A 21,096-nucleotide genomic window follows, 5' to 3' on the forward strand; every position below is an offset into this window, starting at 1 on the left:
CAGTCCCTGGGGGCCAGTGGCATGCAGCCTAAGTTAGAGCAGCATGTATAACCTAGTCAATCCAGAATTGAGGGTGTACAAAATGGCTTACAGTTACCTTTGCATATACACCCTCCCTGTCTTGAATTGCACTGTGAGTTCCTCACCCTAACCAAGGATTGGGTTCCTTATCTTGAAATGATTTATTTTCTGATTTAGCTTTCCTGGACCTTGAAAATGTTTTTCAGGTGATATATATTTAATAAAAATTGCAAAAATCCCCACTATCATCTAGTGAATAAAAGAGCTATATTTTATAGCTATGATGTTACTCAAGGATTGTACTTTATACTGGGACTCAGAGCCTTCCTAAAAAAAAAGTCTTTTAAAGACCAGCCCCAGATAGCTTTTATTTCTTTTAAAATAAATCAATAAAAGGAATACAGCATATAAATGAATGCAAGTCCTATCTGGGGACTGACCAGCTTGCCTCTGAACCACAGTATCACCACAAAACAATGGCTCCTGCAAGTTTTAAAAACTATAGTCATGTGTCAAGTATCAGAGGGGTAGCTGTGTTAGTCTGGATCTGTAAAAAGCAACAAAGAGTCCTGTGGTACCTTATAGACTAACAGATAAGCTTATGCTCCAATACATCTGTTAGTCTATAAGGTGCCACAGGACTCTTTGTTGCTTTTTACATAGTCATGTGGTTTGCTGAGCAAACAGAATCCCACAAAACAAATTACAAGAACCCACAGGGACCAGGAATGTTTTTTTAAAATATATCCTTTGTTAATTTCTACAGAAATTGGGAAAGTTGCATGTTAAAAATATAATTTAGAAGCAATTCAATTTTTCTTTGGACTCAGTTGTGCAGTGCATACTCAGACCTGAGGAGTCACATTGGAATTAATGAGAGACTTGCTTGGATAAGGACATCAGGAATTGCTTCCTTAGCACCTATGCAGCAAGATGCATGAAGGCAAACCCTTGTGCCAGTGCAGAGCCCTTTGAAGTCAACAGATATCCACATGGGTGAGTTGATCTGCCTGCATGCATTTCTTTGTTGCATCAGGCCTTTTGATACAGCAAAGCAAATACCAAGAAAGATGGCAATCAGTATTAATTGTGAAACTACACAACTGTAGGCTTTAGATATAAAAGTTATGTGGGCATCCTCCTCTCTAGAGAGAAGGGGACAGAAACTGGTAATGTCTTTATTTTGGGATCACTGTCAGAAATAAATATTTATTTGTCTGCCTTTATGACCCTGATTCAAGAAAGCCTGTAAGCACTTACACCCTTTGAATATGTTCATAGTCTAATAGAAATCAATAGGATTACTCATATACGTAAAGTTCCAGACATTTTAAAGGGCGATGCTAAACTGGGGTCTATATGGATGGTATAGGTAGCTTATAGATAATGAATACAACATTATGGACCAGTTCCTTGCCTCTGCAACTGCTGCTTTGTGCTGTTCTGGTGGTGTGATGCAGTTGTAATGCTAGCTTGACCTGCTAGAGGATACCTCCAGGATGAGGGAATTTCTGCGTGAATTATAGATGTCATCGCAGCTCCTACCTCGTCATTACTAGCTTCCAGCTTAAGGAATGTGACTGGCAGAAAGGGAATGTGGCTCAGGCACCTCTGTGCCCTGGTAATTCTCAAGCTCCCTGTATGGCCCATGGGAAGAATAGATAGTTGGGTGTAAGTTACAGCTTCCTTGAGGCTCCTCTAACTTACGACAGAGACCGATCACTCTCTCACACATCATTCAGTGTCTGTGCTTGTATATAATATTAGTAATAACAATGCATATATAAACATAATAAAATGATAAATAAAATAAAGCATAGGCAACTGAAATAGAAGGACAATATGAAAACAAGAAAGGTGACTGTCTATCTGAATATCCAAATGTCTGCACTGTCTTATTTACATTTTTCTCATTTCTGTATTTTTATCATTTATGGAAGCAATAACTTTTATAATGAAGTACTTTCAGAAAAGAAATTAGAAAATTGCTTTTATTTCAAATAAAATTAAACTTTAATTAATTTTTTAAAAACATGATTAGGCAGTATTGTCCTTGTATTCAATCATCTATCTTGTTGCTTTGTTTGTTTATTTCTTGCATGGAGGAGCATAGTGATGTAGGAGTCAAGTGTGGGTTGGAAGAAAGAGCTTCACAAATTGATGCTTTACATTTATTCACTCTCTTTGCCAGTAGGTGGAGCTGCCATGTTAGGTGCTCGTCTCCCCCTCTCCCCACCTTTTCTTTTCTCTCCCCCTACCGCCCCTCCTAAGAAGCTGTTTTCTAATATATGTTGGGTACCATAGAGTGAGACTGGGAACAGGAAGCGGAGGCAGAAGCAAAGAGGATTCTGGAAAGGTCTCTGTGTTTTCTTTTCCACTGAGAATGCAGAAATTGTAATTAATTTGCAAACCTTTGTGGGCAGAAATCTGGATAATTTTAGGAGGAGGCATATTATATCATCATATCATTTTTGGATGCTGGGCTTTGCTGTGATTTGTTGTTCTCTTTTCCTCAGGTAAGCTGACAAAACATTTCATTATATACCTTAGAAATCTGAGCAGTGTAACCTTTTTCACATTTCAAATTCGTATTGCAGCCTCTGTTTGTTGCTAATGTAAAGCAAAAGAAAGAATGGGGAATTTAAAGCCATTTTGAATTGACTATCTGTGGTGTGATTTTTTTTTTTAAACAGAGTGAAGCCTGGTATCTGGCCTCTTACTATAAAATTGACATTGTGTTGCAATGTCTTCTTTACAAAAACTGATTTTTGTTAAATGTATGTTTTCTTATAATCAAGGTATATATGTTTCATTGACTCATCTGGAGTGTTTTATGTCCCCAGTGGAAGTGATATTGATCTTTAGGAAGAGTGATAAATATATTGGTGCCCAGCAATTTAAAAACAGCAGGTTTAATAAGGTTGTCAGATTCTAGAGATCCAGGGATATAGAAGGTATGCAACTAATTTACGCTTAGCTCAGACAGGTGATGTTTTAAGAAGCCTAATGTAATTGCCTAGGTTTTAAAAAGATATTTAAGGAAATGTTGTTGTTCTGTACAATTATTTGTATCTTGGAATACAGGTTATGTTAGTCTTTATATGGGAGGAGGAGTTTACCAACAGTTAATAAAGCAGAGGCCACATTATTTATTATATAGCAGACATTGTACAGTGTATAACATTAATTCCTTTTCTTAGTACATATTTCTTAAAAAGGACTATTAAGAAAGCAATCAGAAGAGTTTTCATGTCCCTTCTGTGTTACAACTCCCCATTAAGCCGCTTAAATTCAATATTATTATTAATAATTCTAGGAGTGAGCCACTAAGGGTAAATGGAGAAAAATATCTCTTAGTTATCACTTTGAGAAATGGGATCATTTTTAAATAGCAGTTCTACAAATATCTGTGTATAACAATATTATGATCTTTCATTTGGAGATTATTTTCAAAGACAAGCTGTAGAAATCAATAAAACACAGAATTATAAGGAAACTGCTTACAAAGCAGGGTCTCACCTTGTATACAATAGCACTTTTAGGTTGGTATGTAAAGTATGACTGGATCCCAGATATTGGACAGAGCAGTTTCTGAGGCCTGTGCTCAAAGCAAGTGAGGGTATGGAAGAACTAAGTGTTTGTTTCCACAGTGCCTAGCTCAGTGTGGCTGAAGCATCTATGTGTTAACACTATTTAAATAAACAAATACATGATTTTAAGAATTTAACATGTTTGTGGTTTCTCGTTTGGATTTGGCAAGGAGATGATTTAAGAAATCACTTTTTGACACAGTCAAGCTAGTTAACTGTTGCCTTGTCTCAAAATCTCCATTTCTGACAGAAGATTGTCAAATAAGTTGTAGAGCAACAGTGACAATATTTGGAGTTCTCTGCTCTCTCTGTTCCCAGGCACTTTGGTTTTCAGGTTTGGGTATGTTATAGAAAATGTGCTTATATTGTTAGTTCATGATTTCTTCCTTTTGATGGTCAAAATTATATGTTCATATTGATTCTCTTAGATCTAACAACTGGATTCAATATTGCTGTCCATGAAAAACTGTTGACATTCTAGTGCTCACTAGAAGGAGAAGATAGTCACCAAAATGACTTAGTTCATTTAATTTCATTCCTTTTTTTTTCCTGTGGGAAATATTGAGCAATAAGTCATCTGTCCTCAGGGCTCCCTCTTCTGGCTTTTCAAAGAGTCCCATTCAGTCACTATTACTGCTTAAAATTCATTTGGGGGATTAGTGATGAAGCATGGGCTGCATTTTCATTAGTATGCTAATGACATTCTGCTCTATATTTCTATTTCTTCTGGCCCATCTGATGCCACTGTGTGACTTACCCTTTCTCTTAGGGTGAAACAGAATCATAGAACTGGAAGGGACCTCAAGAAATCTTCTAATCCAGTCCCCTGCACTCAAGGCAGGACTAAGCATTATCTAGATCAGCGGTTCTCAACCTGTGGCCCAATTAGCACACAGCTGAGCTGTGTGCTAAAGGCCAGCCTGAGAAGTGAAATCTAGGTTCCTGGCTGACCTGTGCGGTGGGGTCTGGGCTGCTTCAGTTTCAATATAGTACTGACAAGGACATTTTGGAGAGGAATTGCAGCTCTTCCTTAGATTTTGCCTGGTCAAACATACAGTAGTAAAGGAGTGACCAGGTCAAGACTGGACTGATACCTTTCAGTTAGGAATCTGTCCAACCCTCTGGCTTTTTTTTTTATACTTTTAATAGACTCTCTAATCTACTCTGCCTGAATGCCTCCAAGAAATCAACTTGATCTTCTGATAGAGTTTGAAAAGGTAGTGAATTCAGACCTTGGAATGGATGGTTTGTAGGTACAGAGCACCATATAGAAGTTTTGAAATTGAATATTTATATCTATTTGTGAGGTAAACAAAACTTTGGGTTTTCACCCTCAAATGTTATGGTATTCAGTAGAATATCTGCTAGAAGTTTTCCGTTTTTTTTTTTTAATTTTTTTTTGACACCCAGTAGACTGTTGAAGTCTAAATAAAGTCCATACATCTTGTGCTATGTGGAGTTTGCTCTCTGCGTGTCTTATACTGAGTAGTTGTGGTAATTTAGTTGAGATAGGAAAACAGAAGTATTCCACATCTATGGTTCTTAATGTTTCAGATAATTTTGAGTTTAGATTATTATTTTTGTAAGAAATATAAGCAATAATTTTTCCTGTCAGATCAGTTTTTAATGCTTCCCTTAGACCAACCTGTAAAGGAGCTGATGGAATATTGATTTTCAAACAGAGAGTTATTTCTCTTTTTTTTTTTTAAAAGAAGAGTAAAAATTGTGACTCATTCATTCAATTATCATCTCTTAGTGTTCTGTGGTGGCTCATATTGCAACAAGGCAATGCATACCGGAGCATGATCAGATATTACTCTTGTCCTCACATCTAATATTACATGTATCAGAATATAAAGAGATTAGAAAATAATCAAATCTAGAGTATGTGGAGTGTGTGGTTGAGAAGACTGAGCAGTCTTTCCTTAAAGAATTTACTAATCTCCAAATATTATGTAATCCTCAATTGTAAAGAGAGAGTTTAATTTGGAGGGTGAGTCCTGCAGAGTAACTGTACCTGTTTTATCTAAAAATAGGGTTGAGCATTATGTAGCAGTCCCCAGCTAACAGTTTGGGACCACTCTCCATCTCCATTAGTTTTACAGTTAGTTTGTAATTGAAGTCAGAATGCTACTTGTTTGAGCCATAGATATTGCTCAACACCAGCGTGGAATTAACTTTCACAAAGAGTATATGACCATCTTCAACTTTTTCTGTGTCTAAAAGTTGAACTCAGAGAGGTATCAGTGCTGTGGTCTGTTTTGCAATACTCTGTCAACACAAAGGGAATGCAAAGGTGCCTGAGCATGACTGCGGAGAACTGGCTGGGGTTCACTCTGGTGATCCACAACCTGCATAGTAGCCTACTGACGGCTTTTACAAACTGGCTTAATTTAGAACAGTCTTATGTCCACTCTAAAGGTATGTCTACACTGGGGCTGGAAGTGTCATCTCCAGCTCACATAGATATACTAGCACTAGCTCGGATTGAGTTAGCACACTAAAAACAGCAATGTAACTTCAGTGGCACAAGCAGCAGGAAGTTTTAGACAGGTTTGTGCTTGGGGCAGTTCGCCCCAGTGACATGTGCCACTGTCCCTATATTTCTATTTTTAGTGTGCTTTCTCAATCAGAGCTAGCATGAGGATGTCTGCTTGAGCTGGAAATTATACCTTTCACCTCCAGTGTAGACATATCCTCAATTACATAGTGGCTCAGGTCGTCCTAGGGAGCCTTGAAGACTGGGATAATGCACAGGTGAGCACAGCCATCTCTGTCCACCCCCTACTCCTTGTCTGCACTGAGCGGAGTTCTAGCACAGTTGAGGATCTGACCCTAAGCTTTTTGTGACATAATATTGATCCCTCTAGAATTGTAAGAGACCCCAGCAGTCTCTCCCTTGCAGGAGAAAGGCTGAAGCCTGAAAGAGCAGAATCCACAAGGGGCATAGCTGGGGTAGGACTCCTCAAAGGGGTGGATTATCCAGGCCATTGTTCCATTGCCTATAGCAATCACTGATGGGTACTTAATCACAATTTGCTGTTATGTTGCTGGTTTGTTTTGGTCCACACTGACAGCGAAGTCCTGGTCAGCATCACTTCAGCTATCTCAGTTGTGCCCAACCATATTCAAACACAGTAAAAGTGTATAGTGTTGACATGTCCTGTGCAAGTTTTAACAGTTTGTTAAAACTTGCAAAATATAAAAACAAAGGAAGGAAATAAAGGAAAACTAGAGCAGAACATTATTTTAAATGTACTTCCAATTAGCTGCATTACAGAGAAACAAGATGCTTAATTCAGCAGCTAAATGAGATTAACTATTAATTGCAATTCTGCAATGAAAATTACCTTGAAGTGATCCAGCCCCCATTAAAGTTCATCTGTTCTCTGCAGGACAAAGGGTTCACTGTAGTCTCAACAGCTTTATTTTTTGCAGTGACTACCCATTATTGCAATGTTAAGTGTTAATCGATACAGTGCAGGAGGCTGAAGTTAAAGCCAATGCAGATGTTAGGTTTAATAACTTGTTAATTGAGTAGCAGGTAATTTATAAATAGGGAGCATGGTGGATGTGCCAGGGGGTAAAGTGTGGAGGAAGGAGTTTTCACTGTAACTCAAAATAAAGGTATGCTGAACTTTACTCAGCTATACTGTAATCTTTGTTACAATTGTTCACCTTCCACTAGTTGCAGGTGGAACTCCTCTATTTTTAGCAGCTTATTTAATGTTTGAATAATTGGCTAATGTGTATAACATGCTTTGAAAATTGAAAGTGTTGTATAAATGCTAAGTATTATTAATTATTACTATTTTATTAGCAGAGCATAATGTCTCTTTCACAGAATTTTTAACCCTGCAAGAGTCAAGTATCACAATTTTTGCCTTACCAGTACTGAATTTGACTATGTCAGATTTCATCCAATATGCCACTTTGAGGATATCAGCTGGACTCATCCCAGGGGTAAAGGGATGGGAAAACTGCACCCTAGGGCAGCTGCCCTTCAATGCAGATTTGTGTTGGTGGCTGGCAGGTGGTGATAGGAGAGCCACTCTCCCCTTAGGGAAGATTGTGATGGGCGAAGACAGCTCTAAATTTTGTCCTATAGAGCTTTGCTTTCTGACTCCTCAGAAAATGCACTGTTTCTGTGCATTGAGGCATCTGAGCTGGCCTTGAAAATGTTTTATTGAGTTTCTGTTGAACCTGAATGAATTTTATAATTCAGTGCCAAACAAAACAGAACAAGCTTAATAACAGTATCAACTACTGTATCTCTGGGGAAATGTAATTTTGGATTAATACTGAATTTAAAATGTCTCCTTTAGTGTGTTTGGTGACCCCATATAATTAAAAATAACAAAAAAAGACCAAATAAAATACAACGATTAAATTAAAAGCTTTTAACATGTCAGGAACTCTCCCCTCCCCAAACACACCTTCTCTTTTTTCTCTTTATGACCTTTGGTCAGCACAGGTTCCCTTTATTATATCTACAAGTTTTATGCAACAGCAGCTCATTCGCATTCTCTCTGTAGTAGTGGGCCTTATTCAGGAGGTGGATTCTGGTATGGACTATTTTGGCAGAAGCATATCCCTTTGAACTACCTAGGGATTCCTCATCTTCTTCCTCTGTTTCTTCCCAATAAGAACAAGAAAGAAAATAATGACAAAGTCAAAAGAAGTATGAAAAGAGACAGAAGAAAATCTTACTCCAAGGAGAAAAACTACTGCACCATAACCTCAGTGGCTGAGGACTGATTTGGATGGTGTTAGTAGACAGTTTAAGCCCAATGACTCATCCTAGATTGACACATTGTTAAGGTTTCCAAGGCCTTAGAACCCTCTGATCAGCTTCCATAAAGGGGAATCCCCTTGAAATGAGGAAACTTGAGAGGAAACTGATTCTCTCATTCTTGAGTTCCTTGGGATAGATTAAAAATAGGAGACTCACAAGAAGAAAGAGTCCATTATAAAGGTATGTCTTAAGATGTAAAAGGTGGAAAGGGATCACGGATACAAAATTTTCCACCATATCTAGAATGGATCCTTCTATCTTCTCCTGTTTAAAAACAGAAAGTCTTATGGAGGGTGTTGTGGCACCCTAAAATTCTCTAGATAAAAAATTGAAACATTCCTTATAGAAAGAATAGTTATTCTATATCCTCTCTTGATGCATGCCCTAGATGCTTTAATACCCGATTGGCTTCGGTTAAAACCGTAAACAAAAACCTAACAAATACCTAGGAATCCAAAACATAAAGTTTTGAGACCCTTCACAAGTGTGAGTCATCTGTGATATATGAAATAATCAATGTTTCATGCTGCTTTTTCATAAAATTCTTCAGTCTTAGACTGGAGAAACATATAACTATGTGACTGGAAGGCAGACACCACTCTCCTCTTTTTTACCATACCTTTGTCTATTTTGATCTATTCAGATAAACATTGGATACAAAGTGGGACAGTCTTGAAGAAGCTTCAGCTTCAGAGGAGGAGAATTTCTGCTCCAGGTCTGTAATCTTTTGAGTTCCACATTCACCCAGAGAAGTGGCCCTTCTGTCCTTACTAGAACAGGTTCAGTGGCTACATTTCAAGATCTGCCATTGCCTAGAAACACAAAGGTAAGGCCAAGTCTACCTTCTCAGCTCTCAGCAAGGAACAGTATTTCTCCTGAGCCGCCCAACTACTTTCCATGTTTCGTCTTGTCTGGGGCAAAAAATCACCCTTGCTAAGGTATCCAGAAGCCTCTGGTTATTAGGCTATTTACTGAAGTTATTTACTATCAGGGGAACCTAGGTAGTTGTTCCAGACGTTTAGTACTTGAAGATGTTGGGAGAGCTTTCATTCTGTGTTGGAGTTATCCCCTTGAACCACTTAGTTATATATTGGCCAGGTTCAGGATGGCAAACTTCCCCTTATGCACAGGGTGTCCTATGATCAGTAGAACTCATTGAGGTCTGTCTCCATATGCTCAGCCTTTTTCAGATTCCTCCACTTTGAAATCTGCTTCAGACACATCTAGTACCTAAGCTTTGACCTCTTTTTAGACCCCAGGAAAACTTATGTTCATCTAATTGGAATCCCTCAACAAAGAAATCCACCTTTGCTACTATCTGATCAATTTCATAGTTAGTTATATTCTTGCTTCCTTCTGGGGACTACAGGAACAAAGCAAGGGTCAAAAATGTCTTTTACAGAATCAAGTTACCTGCAAGCTTTCTTCCTGTCAGTCTGGGACCATGATGAGAAGATTTTCTTAGAGACCTATCCCGATCTAATCAGCTACTTTTCCAAGGGTTTTTGTCCAAGCAAGGATTATGAGCGGACAGACTCTAACAGAGCCTGACTGAATCAAAGTAATTACAGATGCATGTCTGCAGGAATGGAGAACTCATATGATTGCTCACATAGCCCAAGTGCTCTGCTTGTTGCAGCAAGATTGTCAGAACATAAACTGGCCCCTCTTTAGGCATCATCAGCAACCATTGCTATGGAACAGCCAGTGACAATACAGTGCTAACTAGAGATCAGGAATTAACATCTCAAGTCAGAGGGTCTGTGTGAATTTTTACTAGTATTTACTGTTTATGTTTTAGTAGCATCAGGGGGCCCCATTTTACAAGGAACTCTGTGCCCTAAGGGCCTGTCTACGTGCACACTTAGTTTGTGGCAAAGTGGGGTGTAAATCTCAATCACACTAGCATTCTGCACTCTAAGCATCTGTGTGGATCCTGCTGCCATGCACTAAAAGTTCCCAAGTGCTCTTTAGTCTACTCCCATTTCAAAGTGGGGTAGATCAAAGCACACTATGTGACTTCTAGTGTGCAGCAGCAGGGTCCATATAGACACATTATGCACAGCAGACTAGTGTGGGGTAGGTTTTTACCCCACCTTGCCATGAACTAAGTGTTCACGTAGACAAGGCTAAGAGATGGGCCCTGCTCCAAAGAGCTTACAATCTAAATAAATAAGACAGATAAAGTGTGGCGGGAAACAACTGTAGCATACAAGCAAACTACTCAAGATAGTTAAGACCAAAGCAGATTGTGAAGAACTTCAAAAAGATCTCACAAAACTAAGTGATTGGGCAACAAAATGGGAAATGAAATTCAATGTGGATAAATGTAAAGTAATGCACATTGGAAAAAATAACCCCAACTATACATACAATATGATGGGGGCTAATTTAGCTACAACGAGTCAGGAAAAAGATCTTTGCGTCATCGTGGATAGTTCTCTGAAGATGTCCACGCAGTGCACAAGGCGGTCCCAAAAAAGAAACAGGATGTTAGAATCATTAAAAGGGGATAGAGAGTAAGACTGGAATATATACTGCTATATAATCGATGGTGCCTAACATCTCAAAACTGTGCACAGATGTGGTCTCCTCACCTCAAAAAGATCTCTGCACTAGAAAAGTCAGAAAAGAGAACTAAAATGATTAAGGGTTGGAAGGGTCCCTAGAGGAGATAGAGGCTAGCGCTTCAGCTGAAAAGAGACTAAGGGGCAAATATAGAGTGTATATAAATATAGGAATGTAGAGAAAAGTGGTAAGAAAAGTATTTATTATTCCCATAAATACAAGACAGGGTCACCAAGATCAAATTAATAGGTATCAGTATAAAAAATAAAAGGAATTCTCACACAGCTTTACGCGCAAGTCAAATCTTGTGAACATGGTTAAAGGGAACTGGATAAATTTCATGGGCTAGTCCATAAATGGCTATTACCAGAAGGATAAAGAATGAGTCCCAGGCTTCTGTCAATCAAGGAGGAGAGGAAGCAGGTAACCAGATCACTTGATCATTGCCTGTTAGCTTAACTCCCTCTGGGGCACCTGGCATTGGCCACTGTCGGTAGACAGATACTGGGCTAGATCAACCTTTGGTCTGCCCAGTATGGCCGTTCTTATGTTCTTAAGCAGAGTGAACAGAGCTCTGCAAATATTGTTAGTTTTGGTATTATTAGCTGAGTTTTTGTTGATTTATATTTATTTAATATATATTTAATGTTTTATAAAGCAAAGGTTGGTAAGGAGAGAAGGCAAGAGGGGATACACTAAAAAGAACAAAGGAAGGGAACATTGAGGGAAGGGAGGTAAGTGGGTTAGGGGGAAGAGAAGAATGAGACTGAAGAGAAGTAACTGGGAGGGAGAGGGCTGGAGAGGACACAAACAAAGCACCAGTCAGCAAACGGAAAAGAATGTCCAGAGTAAAACCGTGAAAACTGTAGAAAACATAGTCTGACGATATCGCCACTGTTCAAAGGTACCTGCAGAAACTGCTTCTATAGCTAGTCTGCTGGCCGGCTTCAGTCTTTGGCCCTGCTGGTGGCTCAGCCTAAGGAGTTCCTCCCTTCTTCAAGACTATATGATGGGGGAGGGATGTGAGTGCATGGGGCCTACTGTCCCTGGGGTTGTGTGTCTCTTCTGCACAGTTCTGGGTCCAAAGTAGGTTTGGGGGCTGAGGAAGTCCTGACTGTGAATCATCTTACTCCTGTTTTCTCAACATGGATTCTGTTATGGGCAGATGCCCAATGGTTATTAATTCAGGCAGTATATTTGCTGGGGACCCTGAACATTCAGGATGATAGCTGAGCATAGACATCCTTTCAGTGTAATAGGGACTCAGACATGGTATTATGGAGGCAGATATTGTAGAGGTGGCACCTTGACAATATAGATCCATTTGTCTGTAATGCAACTGAAAACTGAATAAACACAAAGTATTTGTTTTTCTATTATGATAGTTCCAACCCCAGTGATAATCTGTTTGAGAATATTTCCCTGTCTGTATGATCTTTCATTTATTCAGAGTGAATTTCATTTATGATTTCCTGCACACACGTCCAAACTTTTAAAATTCTTTTCTTTGTCATGACTGGGGCTCATAAAATTTAATTAACATGCTTTCACACCTTCTTGCAGATCATTAATGAGGAAGTTAAATCAGATTTGACCTAACATCAGTCCCGTAGCACCCCTCTTAATACCACCTTTTCAGATTACATACATTTCTATTTGGTATTTTCCTTTTGTTTACTGCTCTTCAGCCAGTTTTCAAACTTTGTGACACTGGTCATATACAAACCCATTTTAATTAATTTTTCAACTAAGATTTCATGAAACTTGTCAAATATTTCACTAAAATAAAAATGTCTTATATTTGTTACATTCCCTACATCAATTAATTTTGTAAATCCTGTCAAAAAAGCAAATGGTTGTCCGGTGTGACAAATAATAAGACACTTCTAGTTCACATATAGCACTTAATTATATATTACTTTTATTGATTACGATTCCATTATTTTTATTATTATTTATGTTTATATTGTGGTAATGCCTAAAAGTAGTGCCTATTCTGTGATTTCTAAAGCAGTTTTGCAAACCAAAATGGGTTTGCTAATTTGAATGAATTCATACAAATACTTTATTTGAATTAGTGAAACCACTTTGCATTTAGATATTAACTATTGATGAGCGGTTTGTTAAAAGATTGGGGGCATGGATCAGATTAGCAAGCAAAGTCACTCATCAGTAATCCATATTTAAATGCAATCTCAGACCAACACAAAATTTCATCACACAAAGTAAAATAATGAAGTCATATGAGAACTGTTTAAACTGCACAGTATAAAATGTATCCCTCTGTTGCAACAATTAGATCCTTTTAGAGAGCTTCTTGGTTTAATGGAGTTGCACGGAAACCGCAGTGATGATGTGTAATCTGAGGGAGGAATCATATGCTGGTGATAATAAGCAGTGCTGTGTATTCAAGCAATTTCTTCTGCCCCCTGGAAGAAATGTACTATTTTGTATCACACTATTGTAGAAGAGGGATTTCTTTGAACTTGTTAGTTTTTGCAATTACAACCAGGAATGAAAAAAGGCTACTTGACAATGTTTTCTCTCTTATTATGATCCTAGTTTAAGAAGCTGCATGCACTTCTGATACAGTATACCTAACATTATAATTGAAGCATTTTTTAAATGCTTGAGTTGCTATGTCATGTCAGATGATATCTCATAGACTCATAGGTCAGAAGGGACCAATATGATCATCTAGTCTGACCTCCTGCACAAAGCAGGCCACAGAACCCTACCCATCCACTTCTATAAAAACCCCTAACCTATGTCCGAGTTATTGAAGTCTTCAAATTGTGGTTTGCACCCATGTCTAGCATAAAATCAGGCATTAAAACCAGAGTGAAAATCTTTTCACCACATTTTATTGACATCAATTTTTGTGCTCATAGACTAGAATAGAAACCTTGATTTCTTTTGTCCCACTTCTGAAAATGTTGGTGCTGCTTACTAGAAATTAGTAGTGCATTGTACATTAATCTTTTTAGTCCTGTAAAAACATCTGAGCACATTTGGTGCAGCTTGGCATATACTTGGAAAAGACTGTCACTGAAGAAAATGCACTCATCACAATTGAATTTACCGGCTAGCAGGAAGAAACCAGGTGGACCAGAAGAGGCTAGTTTAGGTGGGACTCTGATCCACTAAGTACACCCAGGAGAGGGAGGGTATTTACACCCCCTTCCTTCCAGACAGAAGCCTATCTCACCTGATCCCTTGCATCTTGTCTTTATTCTTGCATGGCCAGGACAAAGCCCTTTTTAGCAAACAGATGACTGATATAGCACTAACACGTCCAGATATTTACAAACAAACTGAATTTGGGTGCATGGAATCCAAATAATGAGCTGCTTAAATATTATGATGACAGGAGCCATGTAAGTCAGCAAGGATTTTTACACATTGGTTAATGTGTATAAAAGGAAACTAAAGTATAACCAAAAATCAGATGAAAAAATGCTTGCTGAAGTTTCTATTCCCTTGGTGAGTAGCTCAGCTTTCTTAAAGGCAAATGAAATGGGGCACACCCCCACCCCAATCAGGAGAAGGCTAATGAGCACCTCTGGGTGCAATCCCTACCAAATAGACTCACCTGCACAGCCTTCTCCAGTTGGAGGAAGCAAACTTTAAAAGGAGAGCTGGTAACAGGAAAGGGCCCTACCTAGGAGGAGAACTGCTGTGCCTCAGGAGTGGACTCTTGTTATAGAGTAACTGAGGGGGAAAAAGTTAACAAGACTCCACTGCCCAAAGGCTTACCAAAACCCTAAAACACCTTTCAAAGGGAGAAAGAGCTTTGAAGCTGCCTGAGTATGACCCCCTGCCCACCACAGCACCTAACACTGGTAGTTTTTACACTGTGAAAGGAAGATATCAGCTATGTTAGATAACATTTTATACTGTAAGCCCTAAGCCTAGCTAACAAATCTTTTCTTACTCTAGCCATATATATAATTTAGTCAATTTATATTGCACGTTTCTCTCTATTTTCTGTACTTGCCAATAAAATCTGTGCTTTACTGAAGATAATTGGATGTGGAGACCACTAATGGGGGATAATCACTAATGCACATATCAGACAGATTTTTTTTTTGTTATGTTAAACTCTAAAAAATGTGTTTGTGGTTCTGTTCACCACAAAAAGGAAATTCTCCCTTACCCGAAGAGCTTACAGTCTAGTAGAAAGATAAGTCTAAGAGAGATGCACTTAAAAAATCAGGGAAAGGAATAGCATTGTGTCCCCCCTAGGGGAGTATTGTTTGGTTTTGCTTTTCAACTCCCTTTTTTGGGGCATTGTAACAAAAGTGTGTCTTCAGAAGGGATTTGAATAAGGACAAGACAATGGGGTGGCATACGAGGGAAGGAATTACATGTACAGCAGCTGGCTTTGAAAAAAGCGTGAACATTGGAACGGAAGTAGACAAATGAGACATCAGAGGTGGTGTCCTTTCGCTGCTGAACAGTAATCTCAGAGTGAGCTAAGTGGTTAAAGGCTTGAAGACTGGGTCAAGGACCACAATTTCTCACACAAAACAGTGCAACAAGGAAGCTGGTGAGAAAAGTAACAGGAAGTGTGGAAAGCTTTCTTACATCAGCAAACTAAAGTCTGGCTCCCAGTTGTCTGACTGTAGCATTTGGGCAAATACCAAACAGCTAGAAAAATGCTATTCAGCCGAGGCTGAATTAGAAGCTGAATTGTGGCTTAAACAATATATTTTCATATATTTATTTGACCATTTATTGCAGCAGAATGCTAGTCATAAAAACAGTATTTAGTCAACCTCACAATCTCATTCACCAGAATGTATTATGTTTTGTTAATACCTTGCTGTTGTGACCATAATAAAATAGGCCTGATTCAGATTTCAGTCACACTAGTATAAAACCTGGATACCTTTTGTGAAGTAAAAGGCATTGTAATAATGTAAAACTGAAGTGAGATCAGAATTGGGCCATCACTGTTAATTACACAAACTTTCTTTACTGGACCCCTATATTTAAAACCATAGTTTTCTCATTTTACTGTTTTAATACAAATTGCAGGAGTGGAGAATGATACGAATAGCCCCTCCCCCAAAGCAACTGAAACCACTTAAACTTGTATTCTTTCAGGGTTTCTGAATTCACTCCTGATTAGGACTGTCTGATATAGTGGAGGAGGGTGGAATGAGAGTGGGAGGGAGTGGGTGAAGGTGTCTAATATTGGGGTGGTAGGTGGGATAGGAATGACAGTCATAGGATAACCTGAACAGGGCAAAAGAGAAGTGAATGGAGATGGTAGGGAAAGATGAAGGAAGTGGAACTTCCTCAAAACCTTTCATCAGCTGGTAGCTCAGCCCCATCAGAAATGGCTGTAGGGAAAAGTGGAGAAGCAATAGTCCAGCTGAGCATCCTGCAGATACAATAGAAGGATGTTCAGCTTCGTTCCTATTTGGCTTCTGATAGGATTTTGAAAAAATATTTGTCCAAGGCCAAATATCAGAATTTACTTCGTATGCAGCCAAATACCTATACCAGGAGTGGCCAAACTCCCTGACCTGAGCTTCATACAATAATTTTCAGAAGTTTGACTGTGCCATTAATCTTGACTGCTAGAATACAGAAGCATCCCTCTCTGTGCTGCTTTGCAGCAAATCTTGGTTGCAATGCTGCAGGGTGTTTTTAGCTTCCATGACAGGTCAGCCTTTCCTTTGAATACACCTGCTGCTTTGGAGCCAACGTCCATGGCCTTCTGGAATTCAGATGGCTCAAAAGCCCATGGATATTTTCAGCTGGATCTGTCTTCAAGTATCTGTCTTAACTTGGAATGACCATATGTGCGCCAGTTTGGGTTACAGTAGTCACATTTTATGAATCTTTTTCTTTTTGGAGTTTTATTTTTTATTTTGCCTATTTTTAAAAAAGGTAAAAAATTTAAAAGTAAGTGTAAAGACAAGAATGGCAATCAAAGAGGCTACTTGTTGATTATTGTAACAAAAATGTGCCACGGCTTTTGCTGGAGCAAGTAACTATATAGCTTTGCTCTATGCAAAATTGTTCCCATATATAGGCTAGCTATATATATATATATAGGTGTATATATATGTTCCCATATATATACACGCACACATTCAGTTAAAAAATTCTTGTGAAAAACAGTTAATACATGTTTAATAAAATGAGTCTACAACAAACTCATAAAAACTTCATCCACCATTGAAATGTGGCCAGCTTGTGGTGATTTGAGTTTGAGATCCCTGGTTTAGAGAGAACTTATCTTGCTTCCAAAATCTAAAGCCTGTGCTATGCAATATAACCTGTGAAATGTTAATTGTTTTAATCGCTTGAATAAAGAATCCTATGATGACAAATTTCTATTTTTATGTTTCTGCAAACCATACAGTTTTGTGGATATTTTATTTTAGTTTTAACTATTCAAGTAAAAGTGTATCTCTGGTGAAAAATCTATAAACAAATTTAAATCCAAATTATATTTTTGTAATTATTTTTGTTTAATGGTGATGCCAAAGAATCTAACCCGTTAATAGCACGGGCTAGCTCAAAGCCTGGGAGAATAGACTAGTAAGTGCTATTAGTGTCTTTCCACTCATCTCTGCAAATAAATGTATCTGGTTCCTGACTTGCAACACTCTTGCTATTACCAGAGAGTGACAGTTATTCTGAATTCTGCCACAGGTGGTTTTTTGCTTTGTGTGGGGCTACAGCTAGAGGCCACAGAGCCCAGGACAAAAAATAGAAGCAAGAATACCTTCTGTCATCTAAAACAGCAGCCTTACACCAATTCATTTGCTCCCATTCCTGCACCCAAGTGCACTCAACCCCCTCACACTCACAAGGTGTTGTGTCTGCCACGTTGGGTGTTTTTCTTCACTTCATTTTTAATCTTTCCCTCTTCTTTCAAGGCTTATCCCCACCCTTGTAGACCTCCTCTCCTACTCACTCCTCTGGACACCTTTTTCTTCTGCTTCCTTCTTCTCTCTGGGTAGTTTGCTTCTTGTTTTCTTAGTCCCACCCCATAGCTGATCCACATATGTGAGGATGGCCATTAGTTCAGGGTTCTGCATGCTGTTAGTTTGTGTTGAAGGTGCTATCTGATGACTTTGTCACCTTTACCAGAACTTTCTAGGTACTGGTTCTCCAAAGCAGCAGAAAAAGACAACCCTTGCTAGGTGCGCTGCTGCTGTTAGTGAAGGTGACTGCTGCAGTCAGTCCTGTTCCTCAACCCTCCCTTCCCCCACAACACCTCACAGCGGCAACTCTGGTTTTGTAAGGTGAACAGATGTCTATTATGGACTATGATGAGATAGCTAAACTCATTATCACTTGTCATTTAGAAGAGAAATTTAAAACCAGGATCTCTGTGTCTGCGAGCCTAGTGTACCGTTTAGCCCAGAGCAAGTTGCCTAATTATAAGCCCTTGAAAATAAAGGAATAGAATAGAAACAATGGGGACATAAGGTCATTTTACAAAATCCCTTTGCTAGTCTTGCACTTATGCCAACAATAATCAAAGACATATCTGTGTGCCAGTGTTTTAATGGTCTGAAAAGGCTCGGTAGTCAGCTTTTTTCTTAGGTTCCAGATGAAGACATAACTCAAGTCCCAGTGCTCTAAGGGCAAAAACAGAGCCATGACAAATGTCACAAAGTTGAGTATTTTTGTCATTTGCGCATTTCTTTGCGTAAATATGAATGGTGTAGACAGAATATAGCAATAATCAGATAGCACTGTTTTCTTATCTACATTCTAGGTAGATGACATTTTAAAAATTAATTATAGATTCTACTAGGTTCTGCACTGAAACTTTCACTTTCACCAGTAACTTGTCTTCAGATGTCATAAAAGTCTTTGTAGATGCCTTCAGGCAATTTAGTTTAGCTTAGTCAGATATAAAAAAAAAACCACTGATGGCATGTCTGCAGCTCAAAGACATTTTACTTCACTTCTGAGAGGTTTCAAATATAAGTACTGGAAAAAGGAATCACATAAGAGAAATATAATACATCCACTCAGCAGCAGAAATAATTTAATGTAAACCCACTGTTATAAATTAGTGAAAATTAATTTAAACATATGTAAAACAGAATATACCTGGACACAAATGTGTGGCTCTATGTTCTGCTCAACTCTTCCAGCCACCAATTAATGGAGGAAAGTGACTGAGAGAAAAGTGCAATAGGGTATATCATGAAATGTCATGCTAAAATATACTCCAACGTATTCTATGGCATTTTGTTGTATTATGGGATCTTACGATATAGTAGTCACCCAGAAATTAGGTTTTCTAACTAACTTCATGGACTGGGATGTATACATGAGGAATCGCGTATCTTGAACCTGGGCTTCCAGGCAGTGCTCAGCCCATGGCTGACACCTGGTAGCTCACTGGAACCTTGGGAGAAAGGGGCTAGCAGAGTGTTAGCTCACTAAGAGCTCCTCTGACAAAGATCCTAACTGGGGGAGACATCCAGCCCCGCTGGCTGGCCCAGTTGTTCTAAAGCCAGAATAAGGCACAGGAAGGTATTTGAACAGCTAGGTGAATCCTTGACTGGCTGCCCCTATGCACCCTGTCTACCGACCTGACTCCTGTTTTTCCCTCCCAACTTCTTCCTGCCTCCTTAACCCAGATCCCCATCTGCTCCTGGTTCCTTCTTTCCTGCTTTGCTCCAGATCGCTGCTCCTACACTCTACTGGCTCCAACCCATGGCTTGACCACTGGCTCATCCCCTGACTCTGACTCCAATCTGGCTTTAACCCTTGACTTGACTCCTGACTCTGCCTCCAGTTCTAACACCTGGCTTTGGTTCCTGGCACTTGACTCGAACCATGACTGCCCATGCCCTACTCCTTACAGTATGTTATAAACATTTAACACCCCTCTCACCGTGAAGCTGCTGCAACATAGTGCCCTATGTTATCTGTGAAAGAATAGATTTGCAGAGGAGTGTGGTGCCACCTTTTTATTACTTGGTCCAAATCCTACAGGTTTTTTTTTTTTTTTTTTAATATCCCTCTTTAAATGCACTTTTTGCATGAAGGACATTTGAACTTATTTTGGTTTTCTAAATGTCTAAAATTCTCCATCTCTCTTTGAATTCTGATGGGTGCTGTTCACATTCCAGCAACTGAATTGCATCCTAGCTGAACGGTAGTAACTAAGCTTAAGTGCAGTGAGATTTACTTCTAAAAATGTCCATATTCATCCAGTAAACAGGAAAGGCTAGAGTCATACTTGTGCTGGAACTAGGAATGGAGAGGAAGCAGTTTGAACTTCCCTTATTCAGGGGCAGCTGAGGACTGGTTTAGCTCCCAGTAATTGCTGGGGTGCAGGACTGCCTTGATCATGCCTCTTCCTGTCCCCATTCTTCCCTCTGCTTACCCTAAAATGCTGCATGTGCCAGGCCTCCTGCAAACTCTATGCAGAGATGGTGGAGCTAGATATGTCCCTGGAATAGAAGTTTCTGCAGCTGGAGATTATACTTGTCCAACAACCTCTTTGTACCAGCCGGACTGATGTAGGGCAAATGATAATATTGATTATAAAACACCTATGATACCTATATTACAGAACTAGTTATCAACAATGCAGCTGCATTTCTTCTACATCACTAGTGGAGAGAGGGCTCAGGAAATTTTGCCACTTTGTCATAAAAACTTTTTCAGAGCATGTTTTTATGCTATGGTGGTGAAAATGCTTGAGCCCTGTCTATACTAACCTCACACTGTTGCTACCATTGGTTTAGCTTTGCCCTGGGTGGTAGTTGCTATAATATGGGGTACACATTTTCCCCCAATGTAGACAAGGCATAATATTAACGACGACAGTGTTTTAAAATGAAAACAACCTAATCAAATAAACAATCGTTTATTGTTCCAATAACGATCCTAAGAAGAACCATGTTTTTTTAAGACCAATTGTAAGGAAAAGGCATCTAGGTCAACAGACTCAAGTGACAAGTGCTCAAACCTGTAAGGCAGGGGTCAGCAACCTTTCAGAAGTGGTGTGCCGAGTCTTCATTTATTCACTCTAATTTAAGGTTTTGCATGCCGGTAATACATTTTAATGGTTTTTAGAAAGTCTCTCTCTACAAGTCTATATATAATATAACAAACTAGTGTTGTACT

The 21,096-nt window shown here is 39.0% G+C and overlaps 1 protein-coding gene across 9 annotated transcripts in view; it reads left to right on the top strand.

Annotated features, from left to right (window-relative positions):
* The first annotated feature begins 2,342 nt into the window (after positions 1–2,342).
* The window catches only part of LOC116818660 (sodium channel protein type 2 subunit alpha-like), a 114,430-nt gene continuing 95,676 nt past the window's right edge, over positions 2,343–21,096 (top strand). For 4 of the 9 annotated variants that reach the window (XM_075070150.1, XM_075070152.1, XM_075070144.1 and 1 more), the window contains exons 1-4: positions 2,343–2,537; positions 4,761–4,918; positions 7,456–7,574; positions 9,050–9,121. The gene's annotated coding sequence lies outside the window, so the exon portion shown is untranslated. The remainder of the gene's footprint in view (positions 2,538–4,760; positions 4,919–7,455; positions 7,575–9,049; positions 9,122–21,096) is intronic. The other 5 variants (XM_075070145.1, XM_075070146.1, XM_075070149.1 and 2 more) reach the window with 5 other exon arrangements.

Source organism: Chelonoidis abingdonii, chromosome 10 (assembly GCF_003597395.2).
Source record: "Chelonoidis abingdonii isolate Lonesome George chromosome 10, CheloAbing_2.0, whole genome shotgun sequence".
Lineage (NCBI taxonomy): Eukaryota > Metazoa > Chordata > Testudines > Testudinidae > Chelonoidis > Chelonoidis abingdonii.